This window comes from Leopardus geoffroyi, chromosome A2 (assembly GCF_018350155.1).
Source record: "Leopardus geoffroyi isolate Oge1 chromosome A2, O.geoffroyi_Oge1_pat1.0, whole genome shotgun sequence".
Lineage (NCBI taxonomy): Eukaryota > Metazoa > Chordata > Mammalia > Carnivora > Felidae > Leopardus > Leopardus geoffroyi.
This window is the reverse complement of record NC_059331.1, coordinates 88,839,959-88,856,473: the sequence shown is the minus strand read 5'-3', so window position 1 is coordinate 88,856,473 and position 16,515 is coordinate 88,839,959. Positions and strand designations below refer to the sequence as shown.

At 33.2% G+C, this 16,515-nt stretch overlaps 1 protein-coding gene across 3 annotated transcripts in view; it reads left to right on the top strand.

The window, feature by feature from the left end:
• Positions 1-16,515, top strand: part of SEMA3A (semaphorin 3A) — a 467,148-nt gene that overhangs the window by 140,189 nt on the left and 310,444 nt on the right. For all 3 annotated transcript variants that reach the window (XM_045494648.1, XM_045494647.1, XM_045494649.1), the window contains exon 2: positions 9,325-9,408. The gene's annotated coding sequence lies outside the window, so the exon portion shown is untranslated. The remainder of the gene's footprint in view (positions 1-9,324; positions 9,409-16,515) is intronic.

The following is a 16,515-nucleotide window of genomic DNA, read 5'->3' as shown; positions in this document are numbered from 1 at the left end:
GTTCCCTGATTGGTCCCCTGTTCTAATGCCTGCCAACAACTGCCTAGCCTATTATTCTCTATGGTTCTTAGCTCTTTCCTCTGGCAGATCTTATACATTATTCATCCTCCTTGACATTATCTGAAGGGGGAATTGTAGAAAATCCCCACCCCCCCAAGAGGCTAAGGAGCTTTCTAAGCCTGATTGTGCTGCCAGTGGAAATTTGGGAATTCTAAAGTTTGCCTTAAATCTTGAACACTCATATTCTCTTTTATTCCAGGCTGACAGTTCCCTTGGCCGCACAACTTTCTCAAAACATTGTAGGCTTCTTATTTATACTATTTTAGGTTATTCACAACCATGCACCAGTCGCCTCACCCATGATTTTTTTTTCCTCTAAACTCAGGTATCTTGAAATTATTTGGCTTCTAGAAGACTTGTACCCTTTTTTATTTTATTTTCTCTGAGCCATTTCATCCAAAGGAACGTGTTTACTGGCTTCTCCCTTAATCAGTGCAGAGATACCCTTGATTTGCTCTTTGCTAAGAAGCCGAGTTGTAATTAGCTTTTGTAACTTAAAGCATTCCACATTTTCCTCTTTTACTAATTGGAGATAAGAAACAGTTTCATCTTTCAATGCTGCAAGGCCTGTAATTTCTAGATCCTCTCTCTTTCTGTTGATTCTGTTTACAAATTGGCCATAACTTGAAGCCACAGCTAATTTAGAGCATTATTTGCTTCCCAATCTATAAAAGTTTCCAGTTTTACTGAATGTTTCTCCGATGCATTACATGGGCCACCATCTTTCCAATCTCCAATAAAAATGTTCTTACTACTTACTGCTTGGCCCCAGGGCTGATATATAATTGATTATTATTGTAATTCTTTACTTCTAAGCACCAAATTTCATATCAATTAGTATGGGCTGTCAATAGTATATCTATTAGCATATACTAATAGTACAAAATAATACAAAAGTAGTACAAAATAGTACAAAACTAATAGTATATTAATTAGTATAGCATAGTATTAGTTTATGCTGAGGTAATTAATGACTTCACAAGAAGAATAAAGATTTTTCTGTATCACTCACTGATAGTTATTTGTGTGATGGTTTCAGTTCTGTTTCATTATTTTGTACTCAGGCTTAAGAATTAGTTATGTCCCCAGGAAGAAAGGTGATGACAGAACCATGTTGTGGCCCCTATAGCTTCTGCTCAGAAATAGACTATGTCACTTTTACTCACACTATATTTGTCAAAGCAAGTTATGTTGCTTACTCTTAAGTAAAAGGAGTCGGAAGTATAATCTTTCAGATATGGAAGGACAGAGTAGGGCAAGCATGTAAATATTTTCACAATAATGCAATCTTATACAATTGTCTTAGAAGAGATGTAGCTTCAAAGTACATAGTATCTGGAGTTACTTGACTAACACTTGCTAATTAATGGGTATACTAACATGCCAGTTGCTTGACATTTTTGGTAAGTGTTGTTATTTTCCAGTGGGGCTGATAATGCTGATGCTGCTTATAAATACTTGACTTGTGGATATTACTAAGATTAGTATAATATAGAAATTTGCTTCACTCATATAATATTAGATAGTCATTGGGGAAAAATAGATGCTTTGTAACAGAGTTTATATATAAATAATATATATATATATATTTGCTATATATATATATATATATATATATATATAGTATATAAATAAATGTCTATGATTTTTATTTCCCTAATTTTTCCAAGAAATTAAACCATAGATTTACATCAATCTCTGTCTTAAATAGAATTTCACCCCTTCATCTAATTACAAAACTAGATATATTCCCTGAGTGAGACCTGAGGGGTTTTTATAGACATTAGACTATCAAAATATGACATGGACCAGGTCTAGAATGAACATAGAAGCTATGGGACAGACACTTGAAGGGTAGAAAAGATGGATGTTGAATAGACACTTCTCTAAAGAAGACATCCAGATGGCCAACAGGCACATGAAAAGATGCTCAACATTGCTCCTCATCAGGGAAATACAAATCAAAACCACACTCAGATATCACTTCACGCCAGTCAGAGTGGCCAAAATGAACAAATCAGGAGACTATAGATGCTGGCGAGGATGTGGAGAAATGGGAACCCTCTTGCACTGTTGGTGGGAATACAAACTGGTGCAGCCACTCTGAAAAACATTAAAATAAATTAAAAATAGATCTACCCTATGACCCAGCAATAGCACTGCTAGGAATTTACCCAAGGGATACAGGAGTACTGATGCATAGGGGCACTTGTAGCCCAATGTTTATAGCAGCGCTTTCAATAATAGCCAAATTATGGAAAGAGCCTAAATGTCCATCAACTGATGAATGGATAAAGAAATTGTGGTTATATATATACACAATGGAATACTACGTGGCAATGAGAAAGAATGAAACACGGCCTTTTGTAGCAACGTGGATGGAACTGGAGAGTGTTATGCTAAGTGAAATAAGTCATACAGAGAAAGACAGTTACCATATGTTTTCACTTTTATGTGGATCCTGAGAAACTTAACAGAAACCCATGGGAGAGGGGAAGGAAAAAAAAAGAAAAAAAAAAAGAGGTTAGAGTGGGAGAGAGAGCCAAAGCATAAGAGACTCTTAAAAACTGAGAACAAACTGAGGGTTGATGGGGGGTGGGAGGGAGGGGAGGGTAGGTGATGGGTATTGAAGAGGGCATCTTTTGAGATGAGCACTGGGTGTTGTATGGAAACTAATTGACAATAAGTTTCATATAATACAAAAAAAACTGAGAACAAACTGAGGGTTGATGGGGGTGGGAGGGAGGGGGGTGGGTGACGGGTATTGAGGAGGGCACTTGTTGGGATGAGCACTGGGTGTTGTATGGAAACCAATTTAACAATAAATTTCATATTAAAAATAAATAAATACATAAATAAATAAACTGAAAAAAAGAAAAGATGGATGTTATATTTGTAAAAAAAAATTATATCTCTTCAGTCATCATAACCATTCATCTATGAACACAGCATACTCTTCTAGACCTTTCTACCTACTCAACAAGTTCAGTTTTACCTAATAATTGTAAAACTAAATATGAGACCATTCAACTTAAGAGGAAAGAAAACAAAACAATTTCTTGACAGGTAATTTAAGGGAAGAAAGCCTATTGAAAAATGTTTGAGACAACAGAAAAGGACAATAATGAATTAATTTGATTTATTCTCAAATAACTATGGATCTATATTTTTGTTTTTATTGGCTTGGATTTGTAATGTATGGTTTCATTCTTCTTATAATGACTACGGTTTTATTCTCAAAATTGGATTCTTTTGATATTGAGGAAAAAGGAATTTCAGGGGGAAAAATAAGGATTTAGCAGTATATCACAGGTGATACTCAAAAAAAAACCAATTATAAATAACAGTGCATGATTTCATTAGAGTCATGTAGCCACTGTGGTTAAAAAAATCTGATATTTTGTTTGCAGTGTTTCAAAAAGAAGCATTGCTAAATCTACATTCCAGGTAACTTTAGAGTAAGAAATGTTACAGACATCAGGAAGCTTCAAAACATGCTTGTACCAATAATGTTTATAACTATAATTAAGAAATAGTAGATTCAAAGTCTTCTAACAAATCATAGATATTCAGGATAAGAGGTTCTATATATTGAGAATAGGCAATCACATATATTCAGAAGGAAATAGAGATTCCAAAATTTTGGATGGTACTAATCACTTGGGTGATTTAAGCTTCAAGTTTAATTAAGACATAACAAAGTATGTACAAATCAGTTAAGGATTCTCCAAGATGTGTGTATGTGTGTATATATGTATGTGTTTTTATGTGTGTGCATATGTGTTGTGTGTATGTAATATATAATAGCACATATTTTACAGGTTTCATATAAATGTAAATAATGTGTATATATTATGAGATATAGGATGGCATTGGTAACTAGTGTGTACTTTCAAACATTTAAGCTAGAGGCGAATAGTTCATAAAGTTTTTGTTTATTTTTAAAGGGGAAATTATTTTCAGTTTAATTTTTTTCAAGCCTTTGGAAATTATCTTTTACTGTTGGAGTTCTCTTCATGATGTTTTAATGACCAAAACCTGTCCCAAGAAATTTGTCCAGGATGATTTAAGTTTGAGAAAGACACTGAAAGTTTATTTAAGACAACAATTGTCCTTAAGGGTCTTAAGCTAAATTTTCTATTTGTATGTACTTTGTGATTTCCTTGAAAAATGAAAATGATGTTTTTAGTTTTATGTATCTATTATGAATTTGGAGCAATAGTGACAATTTAGGGTTTAGAAATTACTTAAAGGATATATATGATGCAATATTTTAATTAATTTATATTTATTTTCAGCCTATGTCAGAACCAGTCTAAGACTGGATGACACTCACCTATTTTAGGTCTTTTGATACCTAGGTATCATTTCTTTGTTTCAGAGGGCTTACTCCATAGTGTTTCAAATATATTAAATCTACCTTTGTCCCACAGTAAACACTTTTGTTTGTTTATGTTAAAAATTTGAAAGGATTTTATAAATTTGCCCTTTCATTATTATCTTCTGGCTTTTTTCTTCAATAATTATTATGCATCTTGAGGGATAAGTGCAGGGTAAGATAATCTTAATTATAAGAAATTTCAACTTAGCATAATAAGGTTGAGAGGTTACATTCAACAGGCATTTAGTTAAATATCCCTTAATATCTGATTTGCATCTTTTTTTTTATATTCTAGAAGCCATTTAATTTTTTACAATTTAAATATCTTTCCAGGACCTTGAAGAGTGTATATTTTATCCCTGAGCAATTTTCTCTAGTGCTTAATGAGATATCAGCCCCAGATGTATGTACTTGCAATCTTGACTATACATCTTTAATCCTCTGTTTCCAGACTTGGAGCCTGAAACACCCCTATAGACTGATTTGGATTCTTACCTCTGTGAATCCTAAGCATTCAGTACTTATCACCATCATTATATTCATCACATTGAACGGCAATCAATAATTTAGTTGTCTGATTCTCAGTAACATAAAAGAAAGGAAATGAGAATATATTCATTCATTAACTCAAATATATACAGCCATTCAAATATATATCTTCATATTCATTACATATATTTAAATGATACTCTACACCGCATCGTTCTATGCACTAGTGATATAGGGGCAAATAAAAAGCAAGTCCCGACTCCCCAAAGGTTATATTTTAGTTGCACACCTAATTAATTTTGCACCTAAAACATTGCCTGGACATACTGGATATAGTTAACAAGTATTTTTAAATGCACAAATAAAAAAATTGTATAATGAAACATAAGAATGTTTGGAGTTACTTAAATTTAGATACTTTAGTACAATTTAAATATGCAGGACAACACATATCTTCACGTTATTTGAAATATAATACAACTACTAATTCTAATCAAAATCAATTGGAATTGTAAATGAAATTAAACCTCAGTTGATTAGTTTTTCATTTATTCATAATCTTTCTCCCAAAGGAACTCATAGACCCATCTTCTCATGAGAGACAAAGAGGAGAGATGAAGGGAGGAAAGGAGGAGGATGGAGAAAGAGCAAGAAAAGAGAATGAGATTAAATTTGGAATGAACTTTTCTAGAAATATTAATGACAATTTAAGTCTTTCCAATAAATTTGCAATGTTATTTATAAAGAAAATGACCAATGTAAGTTTCAATTCAGCTAACTCCTAGTAAATCATTGTTTAATGAAAACAAGTAGAGCAGAAAGGAGAATGTTGCATTTGTTCTTAGTATATCCCTGTAGGAACTGGCAGACATCACATTTGTCAAAGTCACAACTCCTTTAGAGTTTCCAGGAGAACACCAGATCAAAGAAATTAAATAGATAAGATAAAGACTTACATTTTATTTGCAATAGGAGTTTCCCATTTAAGATTCACTTGTTACTATCATTTTAGAACAAGTTAAAAGTATGCCGGTTAGGAATCTTTACCTGACACTAATGGAACCTCTTTTGACAGATTTTTCTGTTGAAAATTATGTGGTGTAAATTGGAGAAAAGAACTGTCAGGTTGGATCAGACATTCTGTATCTGCAGGTGGCTACTTGGCTCATATAGTGTTCCCAACGATAGATGGAAAAACTCATCTGTGCCAGAATGTTCTCTACATTATCAAAGAAGGTGCATATTCTCATTCTGTCCAACAAGTATATTTTAATCATAGTTATAATTATTGAATTAACCAATATTCCAAGTGTTAATTTGTTTTTCCAACTTGATGGTTCCATTTGATCAATTTTCTTTAGAGATAAATGAAGTAGTAAAACTTCCATTGTGTAAGTAAGCTTTTTTAATTCAATTATCCACAGCATTTTTTTTTGCAGTATTTTGTTTCGATCAGTTTTATTGTTAACTAGAGAACTATATTCATGGCCTACATTTTATCGATGTTTGTAGTATATTTTCTTATCAGTTCAAATTTGTTTAAAGTTATAACCATATTATATTTTGCTTCTCCACCTTCCTCTTATCATTTCTTCCTTACTTATTACTCACTGACTTTATTGCTATTTCTGGAACCGTCTATGTGCAGTATTGCTTGCCTAAGCCTTTGTGTCTATTGTTCCTTTGGTCTTGAATATGCTTTCCTGAGATATCCACATACTTTCTTCCTTCAGACTTCAGGTAGAATGTCACCAACTCAGAGAGGACTTCCCTGACTTTCCCAAGTGAATTAATACTCAGCCACCTTCAATCCTCTTATTTTATAGCACCTACCATTGCCTTACATTATATAATGAATTTGTATATTATATGATTTAAGGATTGTATAAAATTTAAGTGCCTCAAGGCCAGGCACATCAGTTAGTAGTTAATGCTGCCTAAAATTGTGCCTGGCACCTAGTAAATAATAAAATATTTAATGAATTAATCTTACATATCTATGTGGGTTATGAACAATTAGATCAGTTAAAGTCTATGAAGCTGTTCACAAAATAGAACATTCATGACATCAAGTTAAAGAAAATTCAAATGTAAAAAAAATGGAAGCCCTTATATTTGGAATAAAACTTCTTTCTTTAGGCTTCCAACAGCAGAAGTCAGAAGGAGATCAGAATGCTGAAGTATTCTGCTCGTCCCTCCGCAGGACTTTAGGTCTTCATATACAGGAGATTCAACCACATGATAGAAATGAGGCCATCACCAGAAGGGCATGAGAGATTGTCAATATGTTTAGAGTAAGTTGACATCTAGACTAGCCATAGGATGCCTCCTATGTAAGTCAAAAGGAAGCCCACACGTGGTGTATGTTCCTCCTCTACAGGCCATCACTGTTGCGAGTCAAGGGACAAAGTCACTGTGCTGGTCTAAAGATGTCCATCAGAAGTCAAGAAGAATTCACACATCCTTAGCTGGGTCAGAGAGCACTCTCCTCAAGTGTCAAATAGTTACCCTGAAGCCCAGAACACTCCTGACAAGACCTCACAATCATCCCCCTGCCCCTTTTGACACTCGCAGCCTCATCTCTATGCTCTCTCGGGAAAAATCAGGCTTTGATTTCTCATGCCTGCTCTCTCATTTTATGTCTGTGGCTAAAAGGAACCCAGAACTTGCCAGGCATTCCTGGTTCTCAAGTCACTAATCTTCATCACGATTCCTCTCTGTCTCCTGATACCCTTTCACCATGCTCTCTGGAACTCACCAACAAGCCCCTTTATCTTCACTACTTTTATGTAATTTCCCCTTATCTTCTTTCTAAATGAAACCTGGTTCTTTGATGACCCTGCTTCTCGTGCCAGCCTCCAAGAAATGGCTATTTCCCTACCACACCACTTAAATCACTGAGATTGGAAGTGAAGTAATGTTCTCTTGCTCTTCAGTGTCACTTCCAAAACTGTCTCTTCCCTCCTCCCCAAAACTGCCTGTGATGTCATGACATTAGCAGATACTAGCTGCTACTCCTCTTTAAGAAGTCTTTTACCAATCTCTGATCACTTCCTCCCTTCTGTTAAGATTTTAGCTTTAATTTACTGTCTCTGTTTCCAACGCCTTTCTTGTCTTTCAATATGGCAATTTCAATATGCTTGTAGACTTCAAAAACACTAGTCTCTCAGTTACTTGACTTCTCTCCCCCAAAGATCTTGTTTTCCACTCTATCACTATCTTGAAATACTTTGACTATCATGTGATACATGTATCCAAGCAATGTGGAACATGGTATTGACACTTGAGCTTCAGTTTTTGCATATACACTTGGGGTAATAGATTATCTGTTTATTTACTTGTATACCCAGCATAAATTCTTTGCTTAAATCAACTCTAGAAGTTTTCTCTAATTCTATCAGGTAGTAAGGGATCCAATAAAAACATGTATGGATACATATAGGATAATGTAGTCTATGTTTCTCATAAATATAGCAATCTAGAAATATTCTATATTTCTCAAAAAAGGCACAGTAAAAAAAACAGGATTGGACATAATGAGAGAAATGCTACTTCAGAGTCTATATTACTTAGTTTCTGTTGATTTAAATAAGATTAAAATTGTTTAATAACATTAGTACTTCACCAATGAATCTCTACTACATATTCTGTCTTGTTTTCACCAAATTGTATATTTTCTCCGTTGGGGTATTTTTAAGTCTCTGGCTCAGATATGAATTGTCTTTATTTTGTTTTCTAAATTATTTTCATGATTTATTCAAATGTTAATAGTGTATGAATACTGACAAAGAATTTGTTTTAGTAACATAAAATTATTCCAAGGATGTTTTTATTTCAGATTTTAAAAGATTCAGTTATTTAATATTTCTATTTACTTTTCATGTATGGTATGTTTTCTTTATTCAGGGGGAAACAAGCTTTTGTTAAAGTAAAATCCAGTTACTTGCTAGCAGCGCCATGAAATTACTGCTTAGCTGGGTTGTCACTGTAAGCCTTTCATCGTCAGTAGTGAACAATGTTAATGACATCATAACATTATGGATAAATCAATACAGCGTGTTAGAATTTCAATGAATTCTCAAAATATATCAGTTGTTCTTTATCAGAGTCAGAGCCTAAATAATGAATAATTTCAAAGTACCTCAAATCCAATTAGTATTTACAAATTGTAATTTGGTTGGAGGAGCCTGAGTGAAATGTTTGTCAAATTCAATGTCTGCCTCCCATCATGCCTTTTTCCTTCCTACGTTATATTTTCCTATGCAACGTATTGAGGTTGTTTGAAGACTATCTTTGAAGATACTGACTTTTAATTTAGTGGAGCACCTATTGATTGATTATGAATTATTTGAATTATATTGAAATTCTAAGAATGACTTTGTTTATTTTTATAGGGTACTTGAAGTGTCCAGGTACTTAAAATAATCAATTGGACTGAGCAGATGTACCTCAGGACTTAAGAATTTTTCCAGAAGGAGGTAAGAGATTTTAAAATATGCACATATATGCATGCTAATAAGTTCTAGTGAAAATATAGGTATAGTAGTACATTTCTTTGACATATAATTTAGAGGATAATTTTTAAAAATTAAGGGTACTTTCTGTTTTTACTTAAGTAATTTTTTATTCTGTGGAATGATGTGAATACATGAGATTGCTCTAACATTTCAAAAACTAAAAAGGTTTGTAGGGAAGCCACATTACTGCTTCAAAATGTCAAGATATGGGTCGCTACTATTTTTTTTATCTTTATAATGCAGGAATTAGACTGCGTTTGCCATGTTCCACAAGAGCCACAGCACAGAGATAGTTGACATGTGGGCAGATTGCCATCCAGAAAGATCCTTTGGCTAGCCTAGCCCTTCTATATTTCCTGGACCACATATGGTTACTATCAACTAGAATCCATTCAAAGGCTTGAATGCCAAGCACAGAGGGAGGAGTCAGTTTTTAATGTGTTACACTATCTTAATTTTGACCTAAGATGTGAGACTGAAATATTACCCTTAAAATAAAATACACTTAGAAATATGAATGTATACATATTACTTTTTTTTTTAACCCTCTAACTATAAATGTTCCTCAAGCTTCATTTCATTGTAAGTAGAAGGAAAATTTAGCAGCATGAGGTTAACCATCCCATTGTATTTTATATATTGCTACTGGCAGGAATTGCCATTACAAGTAATAATAAAGGAATTAAAACATATACTTTAAGATCTGTGACTACCGTATAGGAATGGTAATAAAAAGACCCAGAATCTATATATTAATTCCTTTATAGGTTTTTGAGCAGAATAACATTCATTTATTAATTTTATTTTTATTTCAGTAAAACTAAGGAGCTCACAATTTTATTTGGTCCCTTGGGATTTAATTAGATGATCATTTCTACTTAATGTACAAAAATGTTTTTTTCCTTTGTCATTAGTATCAAGAAAAGTAAGATTTTTAAGAATTTTAAGGAAATTATAATTGCTATATGGAAGCACACTTACATATGCAAACCTTTAATTACATAAGATAAAAATTTGGTGATTTGAGATGTACATTGAAGCTGATAAAGTTAGTATCAAGTCCATATGGATTTTTAATGTTTTACAAATGACACATCGTATATCTTTAGTTCTGGTAGGTCAGTAAAGATTCCAAAGTAAGACTTTTGTATTCCCAATTCTCTACACATATATATACATATATACATACATATAAGCATATCTATACATATATATAAATATCCATTATTGGGCTAGATTAATTTTTAGCCTTCCACAGTAATTTCCTGGCTGCTATTTTTTATTAGTGCATCCTGTGCACGCACAAACATCAAACATTATTTTTCAGTAAATAAGAACCTTCTACTTTGCCAATTACAATTGCCTTATAGGGCACCAATAAAGGAGGGAAAGTTCAGGAAATAAATTTCTTGGATACTAATTAAAATCTGTTCCAAATTTATGAAGGCCAAAGTCATACATAGACACAGCATCAATATGATTGTTGTTATTGCCTTTTAATGTATACTTGAAGATCAAGCCAGTTTTTTGAAATTAATTTATAAACACGTGAACAATCTACATGGATGAGTCTTAAATGACTGAATACAATCAATGATGTACTAATTGTACTAATACTCAACTAATGAGTATTTATTAAAGTCAAAGTAGCAAATTGGACTGAAATCTGATGAAATTTACTTCCAGATACTGCAGGTAAGGGAAATATTTGAAGAATTGAACTTATAATTCTAGGCTTTGAGTAATACAAATGTAAACAGCGGCTGTTAACTATTAGTTTGTTGAAAAATGTGATCAGGCTATCCCAAATTGGAAAACTTGATACCTTTTCCTTTTTTTTTTTTTTTTTTTTAATTGATGTCCATTTCAGTGACAAGGTCATTCTATCCCTTAGTTTCTCCCTTTTTAAATTTAATTTTAATTTTATTATTGTTATTATTTTTTAAAGAGAGTGCAAGCAGGGGAGAGGTGCAGAGGGAGAGAGTACGTTAAGAAGGCTCCATGCTCAGCACGGAGTGCCACATGGGGCTCGATTTCAGGACCCTGGGATCATGACCTGAGTGTAAATTAGGAGTGCGATGCTCAGTCCACTGAGCCACTCAGGCACCCTTCTCCCATTATTTAACAGAAGTACACTTAATGAGAATTATTGGCATGTCAAATGTATTATGAAATATGTAATGTAAAGCTCATAACAAAGATTTCAAGTATTTAAAAAAAATAGAAGGCAATTACAGGAAACTGTAGTTAAGAAAAGGATGTACTAATTTGGACAAGGGAAAATGAGATAAAATTCCACATTAACTAAAAAGGAAAATTGAAAATGTGTGGATGAAAAGGAAGTAAAAAATGATAAAAATGTCAAGAATATTATATATAATTTATTATTCTACTTGAGATTCATTCTTTATGACTATTGACTAACTTTGATATGTTTTTAAGGAGGTGTCGCAGACAATAGAATGAAATTATACTCCAGACTCATGTAGTTCTGGATTTCCAAGCTGAATCACTTTGTGACCTTGAGAAAATTGCTTTGCCTTATTTAATTGTCTCATTTATATATTGGACTAGCAATATCTAATTTTACTTGCTTATAGTTTTCATATATTTTGCAATGTTTTATAGTTTTTAATTATATGTTGATGTGTACAGTATAGTTTTCCCTTTGAATACTTTTCAAACTATTTTTATTTTATTTTTCAAAAGTGTTCTGCTTTGTTGTTTAAGTCTTATTTTTATATTCTAGATTATGAGCTTTTCAGGATTAAAAATATTTTTTCTTAGTTTGCCTGCCCCTTCCCAGCAGTTTAAGGGATAGATAATATTTATTGAGTGACTGAAAGAAAGAAAAGAACCCTTTTATATAGGCATGTTGCTGCTGAATTGAATTAAGCTGAAGCCCTTTAAAACATTTGAGTTGTCTAAAAAATGTCACTATTTAAGAGAAAGACATTTTTTTCAAATGAAAGACAATTTTGACTTATATATCCATCTATTAATTAAACTTGTTTAATTTTGATTTCTAAGTAGTGTCTCTTAGCTTACAACATACTGATGTTTCATTCTGTTTTAACCACTAAGAGTCTCTAAGGCATTAGAATATATTTTCCTTATCATAGAATTCCCTAGCCATTTATTCTTTTATTTTTTAGAGAGAGAAAGAAAGAGAGTGCACAAGTTGGGGAGAGGAGCAGAGAGAGAGAGAGAGAGAGTCTTGAGCAAGCTCCACACTCATTGTAAAGCCACATGTGAGGTTCAATCCCAGGACCCTGGGATCATGAGCTAAGCTGATAGCAAGAGTCACTGACTGAGCCACCCAGGTGCCACTCCCTAGCCATTTTTAAAACAAAGAGAAAAAATTAGGTTGTTCAGGTATATAAGAATCATGCTAGAACTGATCTCCCATTCAATTCTAATAACAAGAAACCATCGTGATCTGTATACATAGCAAGCCCTCACTTCCTCACTTTGGCTCAGATGTTAGTGTACACAGGGTCAGAAGGAGTGCTTTGAGGTGTGGCTGTACTCCTGAGAAAATCCAGCACATGCTTAGCCTCCTCTGCATCTAGTGAGAGTGGAATTAGCATGGCCATGGGTAGCGGGGAAATGTTACTTACCTCTTTGAAAAATTTCATTGTCTGTATGTTTGTACAAATTTTATCTCAGATTCAGACTGAATCATTTATTTATTTTTCTGGCTAATAATTCCTTCATCATACTGTTCTTCCTCCCTCCCCCTCCCCTCTTTCTCCACCTCCTTCTCTTTCTTCTTCTCCTTCTCCTTCTCCTTCTCCTTCTCCTTCTTCATCTTTGATAATTTATGCTAAATGGTTTTAGGCCCACAGAATTTCTGAGCCAGAAGGGATTTAAGAGAACATTTCATTGTTTACATAAGGAAACTAAGGCCAAAATAAACCTAATACAAGTTACAGACACCAGGAACCCAAGCTCCAAACTCTAATTTTAGAGTTCTTTCTTTTATATCATAATATCTTGGGAGCAAGATATTCTTTTTGCTGGACATTCTTTCTTACTCATTTTAGGATTATCTGTTGACAGTTTCCATTATTTATCAGCATTGTCTTCAACTGAAATTTATACTCGTACAGACAAAATAAAGAGGTGACATCCTCTTCTTCCACAAAGAAAAGCTTGTCAGTGCGTAAAAATAATTGAGCAAGAAAGATTGGGTAATAAGAGAAAAGCATATATAGTGTTCTACCTCAGGGAACAAACCTATTTAGGGAATGACATTTTATGGCTGGCTACATGTATGTTGATATATATATATGAAATGCAAAAACACTGCACAGGACTCTTGTCTTTATTAAACTCTGTACGATGTGTAGTTTCTTTGGGTAAAAATTCTCTATATATTTATTTTTCCTTACTAACTTTAATGATGGATAATTTAGGGATTATAAACCTCATCTTTTTTAAAGGCTCAATTCTGTGAGTTTTGACAGTGGTGTATACCCATGAAACCACCACCAGAAGAAAGATACAGAATATTTCTATCACCCTGAAAAGATTCTTTACCACCTTTTACTTTTTTCATAGCATGCATTAGTTTGCCTTTTATATAAATGGAATCATATAAGTATGTATTTTTGTGTATTTTTTTCACTTTGCATAATGACTTAGACATTTATTTATATGTTTGTTCGTATCAGTAATTCTTTTTATTGTTGAATAGTATTCCATTGAGGGTATACTGCATTTGCTTATTCATTCACTTGTTGATGGATAGTTAGTTGTTTCTTTTGACTATTGTGACTTAATTTTCTATGAGCATTTGTATAAGTCATTGTGTCAACATGTGTTTTCATTTCTCTTGGATACACATGTAGAATTGGAATATCAGGGTCTTTGGTAAGTGTATATTTAACTTTTTAAGAAATGATAAACAGTTTTTCAAGTGTTTTTACCATTTGGCATTCACCTGAGTATTATATGAAATTTCCTGTTGCTCAGCATCAAAGGTCTTCAAACCATAGCTCTTGAGCCAAATCAGCTTTATTTGTAAATAAAGTTGTATTGGAACACAGTCGCACTCATTTGTTACAAATGAGATGCTTTTATGCTACAAAAGCAGAATTAAGTAATTTGAACAGAAACCATATGGCCCTCAAAGCTTAAAATATTTACTTTCTGTCCCTTTAAACAAGAAGTTTGCTGATCCCTGCTCTGCATTCTTGCAAATTTTCTTATTGTCAGTCATTCTTAATTTTAGCCATTTTAATGTATATGGGATGGTATTTCAGTGGGATTTAATTTGCATTTCCCTGTTGACCAATGATATTGAGCATCTTTTAATTTGCGTTTTTGCCATCCATATATCTTCTTCTCTGAATTATGCATTGACCTATTTTGCTCTATTTTTTTAACTGGCTTATTGTCTTACTATTTTTTTCAGTTGTAAGAACACTTTATATATTCTGGATACAAATCCTTTGGTAGATATATATGTTTCATGAATATTTTCTCCCATTCAATGGCTTTCATTTTTTTTTAATTTTTTTAATGTTTTATTTATTTTTGAGACAGAGAGAGACAGAGCATGATCAGGGGAATGACAGAGAAAGAGCGAGACACGGAATCCAAAGCAGGCTCCAGGCTCTGAGCTGTCAGCACAGAGCTGGACTCAGGGCTCGAACTCACGAACCATGAGATCATGACCTGAGCCGAAGTCGGACGCTCAACCGACTGAGCCACCCAGGCGCCCCAAAATGGCTTTCATTTTCATACACTTAAGTTTCTTTTGAATAACAAACATGTTAATGTTGATGAAGTGCTATGTATCTTTTTTTTAAATCATTTGTACTATTGGATACTAAGAAACCTTTGCTTACCCCAATGTAAGGTTTTTCTCCAATATTTTTCCAATATTTTCTTTTTTAATGTTTATTTATTTATTTTAAAAGAGAGAGGGAGAGAGGGAATGTGAGCAGGGGAAGAGAGAAGAGAGAGAGAGAGCAGGAGAGAATCCCAAGCAGTCTCTGCATTGTCAGTGCAGAGCGCAACATGGGGCTCAAGTTCATGAAACCATGAGATCATGACCTGAGCCAAAATTGAGTTAGATGATTAACCAACTGAGCCACCTAGGCACTCCTCCAATATTTTCTTCTAAGAGTTTTATTATTTTAGTTTTTGAAGGACTATGATCTACTTTGACTATGATCACTTTTTATACATAGTATATGTCGAGATTAAACCTTTTTTTTCTATGCCGTTGTCTAATTGTTCTAGCATTATTTGTTGAAAAGTCATTTTTTTCATTGTCTTATGTTAGAAGCTTTTTCAGAGATCCATGGACTACTCTGGGCTAATTGTCCCCATTGGACTATGACTACATTTGCCAATAACACATTGCCTTGATTTTTGTAGATTTACACTAAGTCTTAAAATCAATGACTTGTATAAGATGATCATTTCAGCTGTATTTTAAAATTTATTTGGTATTTCTAGATTGTTTTCTCTACTATATAATTCCTCTGCCCTCCCCCTCACACATACAAAAAGCCTCCTAAAGTTGTATTGGAATTTTGTTGACTCTGTAAATCAGTATATGTTTCTTTAGCTATCTTATTATTATTGATTTTTAATTTTATCCTACTTTGTTCAGAGAACATTCTCTGATATCAATCATTTAAAATCTCATGAGTGTTATTTTAAGGTCCACCATATGTGCTTCACTGTGTTCTTTAGATCCATTATGTGTTTACTGATTTATTTTTGCCTAGTTGTTATGGTTATATAATTTTAATGTTCTTCTTTAATGCTGTCACGGATTGTCTCTTGGACTTTGTGGTTTTTTGGTAGGTGCATAGACATTTATGTTAGTATGTTTTCATAATGAATTGGACTTCTTACCATTAGGTACCATTTCTTTTTATCTTTGATAGTGCTATTCCTTTAATATCTATTTTAGCTGATATCAAAATAGTCACTACAGCAATTTTATGCTTAATGTTTGTATCTATTCATTCTCAAGTCATCTGTTAAAGCTGCAGTTGAGCACTTAATGCATTCTGATTTCTGTTCCTTTGTAATATGTATCCCCTG